This window comes from Chaetura pelagica, unplaced genomic scaffold, assembly GCF_000747805.2.
Source record: "Chaetura pelagica isolate M959 unplaced genomic scaffold, ChaPel_1.0 scaffold121, whole genome shotgun sequence".
NCBI classification, from domain to species: Eukaryota; Metazoa; Chordata; class Aves; order Apodiformes; family Apodidae; genus Chaetura; species Chaetura pelagica.
The window spans coordinates 1,615,232-1,629,184 of record NW_009954546.1 but is presented as its reverse complement, the minus strand read 5'-3'; positions in this window follow the sequence as shown (position 1 = coordinate 1,629,184).

Sequence of the window (13,953 nt, the reverse complement as noted above, 5' to 3'; positions counted from 1 at the left end):
CTAAGATAACAATCCTATAAAAATGGCTTAAGAGGGGAAGAATGTTAAGGAAGACACCACCCATGTAAGGGAAGATCCCATCACCAGGTCTATACCAGGATTGCCCTTGACTTCTGGGATCAGTCAATGGGCTGTGCCTGTCTTTCCCCCCAGATTGGAACACTTGGTTATGCTAAGTGCCTCCCAAGAAACTTGGAAACCCACCTAGAACTCCCCTTTCCTTTATTTTTTTTTTTTCTTTTCCCTTTTCTCCTTCTTTCTTATCACTTAACATATTAGTAGCCAGGCTATATTCTCATGCCCTCATATTCTTGGTATTTGCACTTGCTTTGTAGACCACTAATTTATCACTGGCAATCCAACAGAACTTGTGTATCTGTTGCTTCAATAAATTGCACTATCCTAGGATTTCCTTTCTTTCTTTCTTTCTTTCTTTCTTTCTTTCTTTCTTTCTTTCTTTCTTTCTTTCTTTCTTTCTTTCTTTCTTTCTTTCTTTCTTTCTTTCTTTCTTTCTTTCTTCCTTCCTTCCTTCCTTCCTTCCTTCCTTCCTTCCTTCCTTCCTTCCTTCCTTTCTTTCTTTCTTCCTTTCTTTCTTCCTTTCTTTCTTTCTTTCTTCCTTTCTTTCTTCCTTTCTTTCTTCCTTTCTTTCTTTCTTTCTTCCTTTCTTTCTTTCTTCCTTTCTTTCTTTCTTCCTTTCTTTCTTCCTTTCTTTCTTCCTTTCTTCCTTTCTTTCTTCCTTTCTTCCTTTCTTTCTTCCTTTCTTCCTTTCTTCCTTTCTTTCTTCCTTTCTTTCCTTCTTTCTTTCTTTCCTTCTTTCTTTCCTTCTTTCTTTCTTTCTTTCTTTTCTTCCTTCTTTCTTTCCTTCTTTCTTTCCCCCACTTCCCCCAAAACTCTAGACCCAGGTTCTAACATTAATTTTCTTTCATATTGCATTTATTGTTTTTCTGCAAGTACTTGAAAATAAAATCCTACATAGATCTAGTTTCTAAAATAGGGCTAGAGTTGTTGTTTTTAAAGAATGTTTTATACCTTCCAACACTAGTCAGGTAAGAGCCATGCTTTCCCCATGATTCATGGTTAATAGCATACTTCCTTTAGACAGCTTTATTTATCCTACAGTAATATACAAAATATGCCCCAACTGGCTTTATTTTTAGCCAGTTTTATGTTGGCATTTCTTTAACAGCCCATAGAGGGAGGGGTACAGGGGTAGTCAATAAAGAAGAATGTGAAAATGTGTCCTTCTGTTAAAAAACAAGCCTGGAGTAGCAGTTGGACTTTGGCACATGTGTGGCCTATTATTGCCTTCCATTGTAATCAGCCTTCTGGCAGAGCAATAACATCAGGGTGTTGTTTATACACTATAAAATGCTAAAATGACATTGTAAAGATTAGCTGGAAGGTGAGGATTGTTTTGAGGGCTTTTTTTTCTTTCTTTCTTTCTTTTTATTCTTGCCACGAGGAAATACTGCACATGGAAATTGCTTTCCTCAATAGTTTCATTGACTCTTTTATGGTAAAACTGTTACCTGCAGAGATGTAGTATGGCCTATGGCCTAAAGGGACTAGGAAGAAAAAGGCTTTGCTGGACTCCTCAGTTCTGCCTCAAATATGTTTTGTGATTTAGTGCAACTGAGAGTTCAGGCCCTGAGAGCCCCAGCAGCACTATTAAGCCCCTGCACCACAAACAATTAAACATAAGGAAAGTATCTACATTATGGGGGCACCATTCTGACCTGTTTTTATCTAAGGGAAAGTAACATAAGTAGTGTCATCAAAGTCACGAGCTTAAATTTCCCAAACTGGAAAGAAAGTTCAATGTCTGTGAGTAAGTTCAGTGCCTTACATATACGAGGTACATAAGACATGTTCTTCATATCTAATTGGTGTGAATGGAAATGGCTGTACTCAGAACTTCCTTGGACTAACAGACATCCTCATAATCACAGGGATGAGAAGATCATAACACATGAGCATGGAAAAGACATCTACAAGTTCTGAGATTGCTGGTAGATATTATTGCTGCCATCCAGCATGACCTGGACAAGTTGGAGAGCTGCACAAAGGAGGTCAAGAGAGGTCATTCACCCCCTCTACTCTGCCCTGGTGAGGCCACAGCTAGAGAACTGCATCCAGTTCTGGGCTCCCCAGTTCAAGAGAGACAGGAATGTGTTAGACGGAGTCCAGTGGAGGGTGACAAAGATGACTAGGGAATTTGAGCATCTCTTGTGAGGAAAGTCTGAGAAAGCCAGACTCTTTTCAGTAGGCCCTTCGAACTCTGAAAATTCTGTCATTCTGTGATTCTGTGAAGTTCTAAAATACCATTTGAGATAACTTAGGTAGTTCAGGTCACCTTGCAGAGCTCACAGATATGACACAGAAACTATGGGAAGTCTTCTCCTTCCTATTGTGACAACTGGAGAACAACCAGGATGCAGACACAAAATAAAATGAAACTAAACGTCTATGACTTAAAGATCCTCATTTCTTCTCTAGCACATCACATGTAGTGACTGCTGTCTCTGTCATCTAGAAGACTGCTTGGGATTAAGAGGTTAAGCTCATTTCAAACCCAGTGTTAAAAACTTTAAATTGACAGATTGGATGGTCTGAGCTATATCTTCCAGAACGCTTTATCAAAATCCAGAACTGTGTGGAAGAAAGAGAGTTTGACAGTCAAAATTCTGAATTACTAAATATTGAGTAGCATTTTCCCAGTTTTCCTCAGCTTTTTCACTTCTCTGGGTCCCATCTGGCTTGTAAAGGGTACCAGGCAGGGGGAATGTATTTAAAAATTAGTTGCTTTCCTGGAGAAGTAATTAGGAATTACTTTAAATAATTTTATGGAAAAAAAAAAAAAGTTTTATTAAGTCTATTTCATTAATTGTTATTATTACATTATTTTAAGCAAGATAAATCAGATTGTTTGTAACAGATGGCACCATGACACTGGTTTCGAACTCTGGGTGCTTTCCCATCCCCAAAAATCCCTAAGCTGCACAGTGCTGAGAGTCTGGAAGATGTAGCTGTCCGTTTCCTATGTTGTCTACCAAAGCAGCTATTATTGATCAAAGTCAGATGCAGGATATTGGGCTAAAATGATTATGTCCATGTTTAATACATAAATATATCCATGACAAAAAGCACATTCACAAGAGAAGGCTTTATTTCTACCACCTGATCAAGTTGCGCATGAGGGTGGATCCCAGGGAAAGCCGTGGGTTGGAAGAAGTCTCAGGAGTTTATTTCATAGACTCATAGAATAGTTTGAGTGGAAATGGACCTCAAAAAGATCATATAGTTCCAACCGCCTTGCATGGGCAGGGACACCTCCCACTAGAACAGGTTGCTCTGAGTGCCATCCAACCTGCCCTTGAACACTTGCAGATATGGGTCCTCCACAACTTCCCTGAGCAACTTGTTCAAGTGTTTCACCACCCCCAAAGTGAATAATTCCTTTCTAATGTCTAAACTAAATCTCCCCTTTTCCAGTTTTAATTCATTATCCTTTGTCGTCTCACTACAAGACCTTAAAAAATCCCCTCCCCAGCTTTCCTGGAGCCCCTTCAGGCACTGGAAGGTTCTCTAAGGTCTCCCTGGAACCTTCTCTTCTCCAGGCTGAACATCCCAACTCTCTCAGCCTGTCTCCAGAGCAGAGCTGCTCCAGCCCTCTGATCATCTTTGTGACCCTCCTCTGGACTTTCTCCAGGAGCTCCATGTCCTTCTTATGTCCTTCTTATTTGGTTAGGTTCAGTTACTTCTGAACCATGCTTGGCAGCTATTTGTCTAGCCGTCTTGTAACTACTTTCAGCAATGGAGGCCCACAGTCTCCCTTGTGTTCAATGCTCTTACAGCTGGAAACATTTTCCTTATCTTTAAGCTATATCTGCTTTCCTTCAAGTAGAGATAGGGCTGACTCTACTATCCTCAGTAGACATGGAAAATGGCTTGTTCCTGCCTTCTTTCCAACTACTTTTTTTCATGCTTTAACATTCTCAGTATTCTTTCTTGCAATGTCCTCTTTGAACTGACATCTTCATGTGTATTAATCTTTTCTGATAGGTCATGGTTTCTACCTCAGGCCATTCCTACAGCTCTCTTCTTGATTTTCTCTTGTAGGTCCACTCTTCACCTGAAGTCCAAGGCCCCAGAATGGTGACAGTGCCATGACCCAAGATCTATGCCATCTGAAAGTTGCAGGGGAAGATACTGTGATTTGTGTGAGTAAAATGTTTGCTTTTTGAGTAGGTCTGATTATGCTATTGATTTCCATGGCACATTTTCCTTCAGAAAAATAAACTCATGAATATTTTCAACAGAAAAATCTCAAATAAACCATGATCACATCAAAGAAATATACTATGAAACATTAAAGAAATTATCAGACATGACTTATTTTACTATCACCATCATTACAGGATACCAGATTTCCTTTCACATTGCCACGTTGCAAAGGATGAATTATGTTTTGCTGCTTACATGTAGTCCAAGTATTAAATACCAAGAGACATGTCAGCATTTTAATTAAAGTTGATAAAGCCTCTCTGAAAGTTAGTCTGGGGAAAAAAAATCTTGTAGAATACAGAGCTGCCAAGTTTTGGCTGGAGGCTGAAGCAGGGTTTGCAGGGACAGGAAAGAGCCTGTACAGGGCCAATGGGAGACTGGGAGCAGAATCACACCAGTACAATCTGTTTTGCACAATGGAAGAGAGCCTAAGGAAAGAAAGCATCTTTAATTACCAAAATGCCCTCATAAACAAACAAAAAGACATTTAAAATTTGGCCTCCCATGTAATACCAGGAAGGCAAAAAATTCCATAACTCATTTTGCATACATTGGATGATGAAATCTTGGCTTCATGACCTTTCTTTCTTTTGAATTCTGGCCAGTGTGTTCTCTAGAGAAGGAATAATTCCTAATATAATATTAATGTGGCCTAAACTGTAACTTGTGTCTACTTACTTAATGTCTTAATAATTACTAGAAAGGTTTGAAACTACTGGGGAAGAATGAGGTGAAGGTATGTACTAATTGCTGCAGGTATGAAGTTGTGATAGGGTTTTAATGCAAGTCAGTTAAGTGGGAAGATCTCATGACTGTGGACTTACTTAGCCCTGAGCATCTCACTACAGCCCAGGGTTTTTTCCAGCCCTATGACTGTCTTGTCTCTTCTCACCCTCAAGGTTAGCTGCCCTGAAGCTACTTCTCTGTCCTAAACAGCCTCTACACTTACTGCATCTCTCACCAGTGGGAAAGGACACATTTGTTATCTCCTGGGTGTGGAAAGCTGAAGGATAGGAAGAAGCCTACTGCTCTTTATGCAGTGCCACCTGCTAATGTTCATCGAAGCTGGTCCTATAGTTGTGTCATACATCAGGAGATGTACAGAGGCTAGCAAGGGAAGCAAGAGGAGAGCTGCTTTGCCATCCCTGCTGCCTCTCTCCACTCATGTCAAAAATCCCTTTGGCAGAAGCTCACAGTTGCTGTGCAGGAGTGTAAAGCAGGAGATATGTGCGGCAGGCAGAAGACTGGTAGGCCAGAAGCATCAGCTGTGCTATAAAAAAAATGCTAATGTGCTAAAATGAATTTTATTTGGAAACAACTTCTTCACATTATGCAGGACTGAATTTCTTGGACTTCTAAGCCTTTTTTGGCTTGTGTGCCTCTTTCTCCCACCCAGCCTCATCTTGACCTGTTTCCCTCAGCCTTCTCCCACAGACACCCGAAGCCAACTGCAGAGGATGGGCTTTGTGTTAACAGCACTCACCAATTGACAGGAAAAAACTACCTACCCCACTAAAAGCCCATCAACTCTGCTGTTGGCTTTACAGAAACTTTAAATCCCAGTAAAATGAAACGCTAACAGCTGCATGTTATTGAATATTGTGTCTTGTATTATTCTGTCTGTACTGTAGTAAAGTTTACTGGAGAAAGAAAAGAAAAAAAAATTAAAAATCACACTTTCCCTCTTGCCAGAGGCAAGATGTGCATCTGGAGAAGTTTTCCCTGTGAGCAAAAATTGGATACAAAGCCATATTTTGAGGAAATTGCACTTTATTTCATGTTTCCTATTCTTCATGAGCCACTATTTGTGTGGCTATACATGTTCCTCAGTCTGCAAGCATCTGTGTGACTGAGTGCTTGTGACTTCTGACCAATGATGGTTTTCCATGGAATTTAACTGTGGGCAAAGACCCTACGTAAATAGATAGATAGATAGATAGATAGATAGACAGACAGACAGACAGACAGACAGACTCATACATACATACATACATATACACATATATACACACACAAATTCACCCAGAAAAACCACACCATGACCAAGAGAAAAGCCCCTTTTGTCATTGCATATGCAGTGTCTCTGCAGAGAATAGCATCTTCTTTGTTGCCATCCAAAGAGACATTATTTCATTCGACACCCATGGAGCTGCACAAATGAGAGTCAGCAGGCATCAAACCGTCCTCTTCGAAAAGAGTTGGCATCTCCCTCCCTGGCACATCTGGTGTATTTGAATGGCATTCATTGGCATGGCTTTGCAAAATTAATTACATTCCAAAGCCTTGTCACAAACAATAAACCCTTGTGCCAAACGCTGATCTTTTGCTTTCTGCCAGATGTAATGCATCTGCTTCTCTTTATCAGGTTTAATCCTATTTGGCATTGACACTGCAGTAAACAATGCTGTGGAAGTTGGAAATGAAAAGTGGAAGAATGCAGGAAGGCACTGAAGAGAAGTAGCTGCAGAATGCCACATGGTTAAGACACTTGGCCTGGAGCAGCTGAATAACACGATGGCATGGGACACAGCCATGGGTGGGAAAGGCCTTTCCTCCTTCACTGGCTCACATCAAGCAGCAGCTTGGGGATAGACCCACAGCAGACTGTCAGAAATACTACTGAGTGGGTTTGGTGTTGTTTGTCTTGGTTTCCATGCTGAATTTTCTCAATTATTTCACTGCATAATCTGGTGCAGAAAGATGCCTCTCAATACCCTCCCACAAACCCAAGAAGGGCTCAGGCCAGAAAGAGAAATGAGGTGCAGCTAAACTCCTGAACTATTTTTCTTAATCTATGCTTGTGTCTTTCAGTTACTAGAACAGCCCTTGGTTGGGATGGCAGCAGCTCAGGCTGTGCTCAGGCACTCAAGGTGCTACCAGACCCTAGCCCCTCTGGTGCTGCTCAGTGGCCAGCATCAAGGCCTCACCTCCAACACAAACCTGAGGTGCCTCATCTTGTGCATCTGGTAAAACACCCCAGTGGGACTCGAAAACAGCAGAAAACCTGAACCTAAACCCTGTTCAACCTCTTTATTTTCCCCCATATCATATTAACCAGAACAATTATTCAAATTATTTGTTAAACTTAAGCCAGAACCAAATGGGCTAAAAGTCAAACTGAATCCCTCTGCCACTACCACCAGGCAGTGGTCTTGAAAAAATATCTGTGATTCTGCCATACTGGAGGACCCAGTCTTGATAGTGCTGTTAATCCCCTACAGCCCACCAGGGCTGCGTGTCACTGCTTCCCCCACAGCCAGCCTCATGTACCTCATTACACAGAAATACCTATGTCCTTCTGCTTTTGTGCTAAATATATTTTCAATGGTGCACATGGCTGAAAATCATTAAACTCCATCTCCTGCTGTCTTTACTTTTGCTCTGGTACAACCAGCTCAACAGCTCAGTTTTTCTTAAATTCCTTAAATTAAGCAAGCAGCAGTACGATTGACACTACTGGTTTGTGGTCTCCAGTGCTTTCTTAGTCATGTGGACTTTTCATTTTAAAATGTATTTTTCAAGAGGAATAATTTCTAACTAGTTCAAGGTTAGCAGTTTCTGTCTGATGTGAATTGGAGCTAAACCAAAACAGTTTCAGTCACAGATGAGCTGAAATTGAAGTAAAATTTACTGGTTCATTGGTCTCCCCTCCAGGTGCATTGAAATCAAACCTGTATGACTGAAAAAGCAGGAAGGGGAATGAAAGAGGGAGCAGGAGACTGGCTTTCAATTTACCTGTCTATTTTGTAGAGTTTCCTCTATTTCAGTTCAAGGACATTAACAGCCACAACTGCCTGATGTATTTAGAGCTCTTTCCCATCTGGGTCAAAACTTTTTGTAAAACTTAATTGTATGGACAGGAGTTTGGACTTTTAACTGCTACATAACACCACAATTCTATCTTTATTTAAGCTTTTAAGTGACAGGATATTTAGACAGTAGACAATTCTCTGAGAGCTCCTCCTTTTCTTTTGTTATTTGAGTTTCTGGGATCAGGCTCACCGTATAGTTACAACAGTTGCTGTTGGGGAGTGAATCCAGATCTCATCCTGTGAACAACCCAAATTGTGCCCCAGGGAAGAAAGAGGGTTGAACAAAACACCTCTGAGGGCCTCCATCAAAAATGTTTGTTGTCAAAGGGAAAATGCCAAGTTAAAGTGTAGCAGGAATAAGGAAGCCAGGATCTGAGAAGATGTTAGCGAGAAGTTTCCAGAAGCTGCAAGAAGCCTGAAGAAGAGAAGGCTCTGGGGAGATGTCTTAGTGGCCTTCCAGTATCTGAAGAGGGCCTACAGAATATCTGGGGAGAGATCTTTTACAGAAGACAAGGGAGAATGGATTAAAACTGGGAGTGGGGAGATTTAGGTCAGATAATTATGTAAGAAATCTTTTCGTGTGAGAGTGATGAGACACTGGAACAGGTTGACTGGGGAAGTTATGGAAGCCCCATCCCTGGAAGTGTTGAAGGCCAGGTTGGATGGGGCTTTGAACAGCCTGGTCAGGGAGGTGTCCCCAGCCATGCAGGGGTTTGGAACTAGGTGATCCCTAAAGTGCCTTCCATCTCAATCCATTCTATGATTCTAAACATCTTAAAAAGGACAGGGGGGTGGCTTTAACTTTTCAAAGGCTAATTTTGGAACATAATTGAAAGTTTGACAGTGATTATTGCAAATCAAGTTCTTTGCACAATTCACTAGAACTTGAATCCCTTATTCCCTTGATATTTCACGTTTGGTTTGGAGTTAGAGAGTTGGTGGTTTTCAAGTGTCAGTCTAAGACTGCAAAGGTCTGATCTCTGCTGTCATCTTTGTGACAGAGTCAGTAGGGACAAGCCACTTACTTCTTTGCCATGCATTATAGCTTTCCTGTTGGAAACATGTAAATATAGTTATGGTATCCTTAGTAAACTGCTCTTAGTTGAGGTGAAAAGTTCTGTGTGGCAGTGGCATTGCACATAACAGCTTTGCTGGTGGCTCCTGTAGTAGTCATGATCATGACTAGTGAATGTCACCCAAATCATTGGTGTGTAAATATCATGAATGTGGGGTTCTTGAGATTCTGCAATAAATACACAAGGGAACAGAGGCTGAATTTCTGAGAATTTCTTTATTAAAAATTGCTTTAAAAACTGCTACCAATAAAACCACATTGTATATATAAATATTTTTGTGTGTCTATGTAGATGTATACAGTTTTCCTGGAAGGTCAGTTTCTTGTTTGTTTCTTCAGTGACTTGCATACGACCTTGAAAAACCTTCTAATGACTACAGGCCTATTTTGAAAGCTGAATTCCTTGTTTCAGAGCTCTGTAGTAACTCTGTGTTCAGGGCCAATGCCCATAAATAAAAATTTGGCTTTGATTATGTTCCCTCTCTCACTGGCCTTCGTTGAGGAAAGAGGAATTATGAGTTTCTGCAGACATTTAATGCTATAGTCATACTATTTCTACAACAGTGAGCTCATGGACTATCTGCAGAACTACTGAAGGCTATGGAAATATGAAGAATATTAATAAAGTGTGCAACTTCAAAAGGAAATCCTGCCCATCTTAATTCCTACTTCTCTTAATGTTATTAGACAGATGAGGAAGTTGCAACCCACTTTGTGACCTTTTTATTTGATTTGTCTTCATATTTTAGGGTAATTTTCATAATCAATTTACATGCATGCAGTAACTCTCATTGGTCATTCTGGAACATCAGGGCTGGATCAGAGCCACAGACATGCAGACATGAAATCTGTTTCCAATGAGGGGAAGTGAAACATCTTCTGTATAATCTGAGGAGTCATAGTCCCAGTTCTTCACACTTACATTTTTTCTTCAACAGTCTTTTCTTATTATATATTTTCAAATAATTACATCTGTACTCAGCTGAACTGGCCCTTTTTCATGAAGTCTTGTCTGGCATTGTCCAGGGCCAGATAATTACAAAAAAACCCACACAATATAATAACAAATAAATAATATATTCTGTCAGTGTCTTTCTTCTGTCTGTCATTCTCTTCATAGGTTGTGTTTGTTTCTGATTGTCTTTATTTATCCACCTGCATGTCTAGAATTTTTCGTCCTGGATAGTCTGTTGCACTTGCCAGTTTTTCAAGTTAATGAAGAACATGACAAATAGCATTTTTTTTCCAGTTTTCCAGTGTTGCTTTCCACCTTTATCAAGGATACCCTACTTTTGTATTAGAAGGAAAGAGTTCTGAAGCATTCTCTATTTGTACTCATTTTGTCCCCTTTCCTTCATTTAAGTATTGATCACAAGCCGTTGAAGAGCATGAGAACACAAATAAATCTCACTGCAGTCAGGAGATATTCATACTCTCTAAACTGCAGACTGCAGTAACCTGTGTAACTCAGTGTACCAGTACTTGATTTCCCTGTTGTCACTTTCAGACCTCTGTATTTCACCCGGCGTTGTTAGCTATACAATTTTGTTGTAATAACTGAATACCTTTAGGAGTTGCATGGCACAGCACTTATGAGGTTTAAAGATTTCCTCTTCCACTGTAGAAAAGTTAATTGCATTGGGGTTGTACTTTGCCAGCACCAATTAACACAGAAGCTGAAACTACAGCTTAACTTTCTGCTCATGTAGATGTAGACTGATTTGTTGGTATCTCCTTAAGTACCAGTCCTCCAGCACCCCATGTTCCTTTCTGAAGATCTCTAGAGGTTGCTACAAAAGTTTGCAAATACTGAAGTTTTGTTTTATTGCTCCAAAATAAAAGCACTGCAAGTAGGAGGAGACTGTAGAGTGTCTATATATGTTTACGATTGTGGAAGCTCCACCTAGCTCAATTACACTTGAGCAGCATAAGAGCCCAATTCCAGTTCCCCAACTTGCATAAATTCTGCCTTGCAGAAAATCAAACTAAATTTTGTATTTTTCACCTGTATAATTAACAGAAGATTTTAGGAATATCAGACACTTTCTTATTATTTTAATATCCAATCATCAGCTTCCAAACAAAAAGCTAAAGGAGATAGCAGGAAGGAGAATGGAAAAGTGTTGTGATCTCTTATGCTTGATAGTCTGTGTAACCAACTAGTTTCCAGCTCAACTTTGAAGATAACAGCCTGGCAAAAAGCACTTGCATTGTATCTGACTTGAGAAACTTCTAGAATCCATATCCTAGTGGTATGGTTAGATTAGGAGGAGAAAAAGACAATGTAATAATCAACTTTAGATGGTTTTCCACTAGGTTACCAGGGCATACATTCTGTTTCCCAAATAGAGGTGAAATCTAGTGGGCACTTTCTTACTCACAGAACAAAGGCTCTTTCAGGCAGTATCTGTATCTCTGCCTTTAAAATGTCTTGGAGAAAGCCTCAGCAACTCTTTGCCTTATAACTCTTGTATAAAGAAAACTAGAGCTAGATTTACAAGGAAGGCTTAGCTTTCATCTCTATAATAACTAATTTTAAGCCATCCTTAGGTTTTTCTATCCATCTGCAGGAGCAGAAGTTCACCAAATTAATCTAGCTCACCCTGTCATCAGGGTAGGATGCTAGGCAGCTCCATAAGGGAACTGTACTCCCCTGCACTCCATACTGGTATGTTAGCGCTTATGCCTCTACTTCTGTGATTTCACTTTTTCTGGAAAATGGAAAAAACTGCCTGTGTTTGAAAAAAAAATTAAATCTACCTTGTCTATCAAAAATAAATACGTATATGTATATATTCTTGTACTCTTATAATATTTATTCATGCAATAACTGCTACCTATCACAACCACTATAATCTTAGCCCTAAAAACAAACATTAGCAATATCACACCACCTGGCTTTGTGGGAGTTACTAAGTTATTAACCCTTTCAATATTTTCTTATTGTTTAACTTATATTTTCTAAGGTCTAATATTTACTAAATACTTGCCACAGTCAGCTTTAATTGCGCATTTAACTCCTTAAGTGTTTCATGCCCTATGTGCTTAACTCCTTAACCCTTTTAACTTCTTTGTTACCTACTGCTATATATCTAATTCTCTTTGTATTCATCATCCAAAATTGCTACCAGCTACACCTCATCTTACCAGTAAATTAAGGACGTGTTACACTTTTCTGAGGAATAGGTTAGTGATATATCCTGATTCACAGAGCAAATTAAAATGGCGTGAAGAACTGAGAAATTTGACGGCAAATTCTTCACTTGACCTGTGAGATCATTCTTCAGGAAAAACTGCATAAGGTGAATTCACTCCACAAAGTAAAATCGCAGCCTAAAATGGCTGGAGCTAATAAGGAGGTAGGAAAATGCAGGACATGGAGAGGAAAAGTCAGCACTCAAATACTGGTAAACTTCAATGGAAGCAAGTTGCTAACTCTTACTTACGCTTTTGCAAATAATCCCCAAAACTGCTATGTAAGCAGCAGCAAATCAGGTAGCTTGGACATACCACAGAGGCAAATTCAGGACAATGTCAAGTGGTCAATTTAAGAGTTTCAGTGACATAAGCTTTGGGTAAAACATAAAAGCAGGTCTTCTGACATCATGACAGGTTATATCAATGTTTCCACTGAACAAGTCATAGTTTCTCCATTCAGTTAAAAAAGTAAAAAAAAAAAAAAAAAAAAAAAAAAAAAAAAAAAAAAAAAGGCTACAGAAAAAAAAAATCAATTTTTCTCCCTAACAAAAAAAAAAAAAAAAAAAAAAAAAAAAAAAAAAAAAAAAAAAAAAAAAAAAGGCTACAGAAATAAAGGGATTCTATTGACAGAGGAGGCATAAAGGTTTCAGAGGACTCCTTGATGATTAACAGTTGCTGGACAGACCCAAAACCTGAAATGACCAGACAGACCAGTGGCCAATAAGTGACAGCCCAAATAATTACCAAATTACAGAGCATAAAAACCACTGACTCCTTCCAATTACAATGTGAAAGGGCATCCTCACAGTTGTGCCACTTAGTAGTGCTGGGGAAATGCAAAGGAAAATGTGTTAAAGTCCTAATGAGGTGTGTGAGTGGAAGTTACTGCCATAGTTTACGACTGTTCAGGTTGTTAGTTCCTGCAATGTGTCACTATGAGAGACACAGAGAGAGAGAGAGAGGGAAAGGGGGGGAGGCAGAAATGGGAGGATTTGTGTGGGAAGGCATTTTCTCTCTGGGCTAACTGCAAGTAAAGATTTGCTTTCCTTTACTTCTTCTTGAACAGATCTGACAATATATTTTAAAAGAGCGATTTAAGATTCCCAGACAGTTTCAGTAATTGATTCAGGATTTTTACTATCCAGAAGACATACTTGTTTATTTTAGCAGGCTGGGGAATTGTTCCCTCGAAGCCCTTAAAAAGCACAACAGAGAAAAAAAAGAGAGATAAGGGCCTCAGTATATCAGCAGAAACAGCATAGGGGACTGCTATATAAAATGTCAGATGCAAACCCCAAATCCAAGGACAAAATGTCATCTGTGGCCTTTCCCAGAAGCGTCAAATCCCATCCATGCAACAGGAGACTCAGAGTAAACCTTTTGTGAGCCTCGACTTTCAGAGTTATCTATCTTCCGCCATGGGGGTGGGTCTGGGAAATGACCATCCTCCATTTCATTGCAGATCACACCACCTTGTCACACTTAGTTGACATAAGCAGCTGAGATGGTAGGGAATTAACCACTGTACCTAGCTCATTTGACAGACTTTAATTTGAGTGAGAAATCATCTCCTGAGCAGATTCA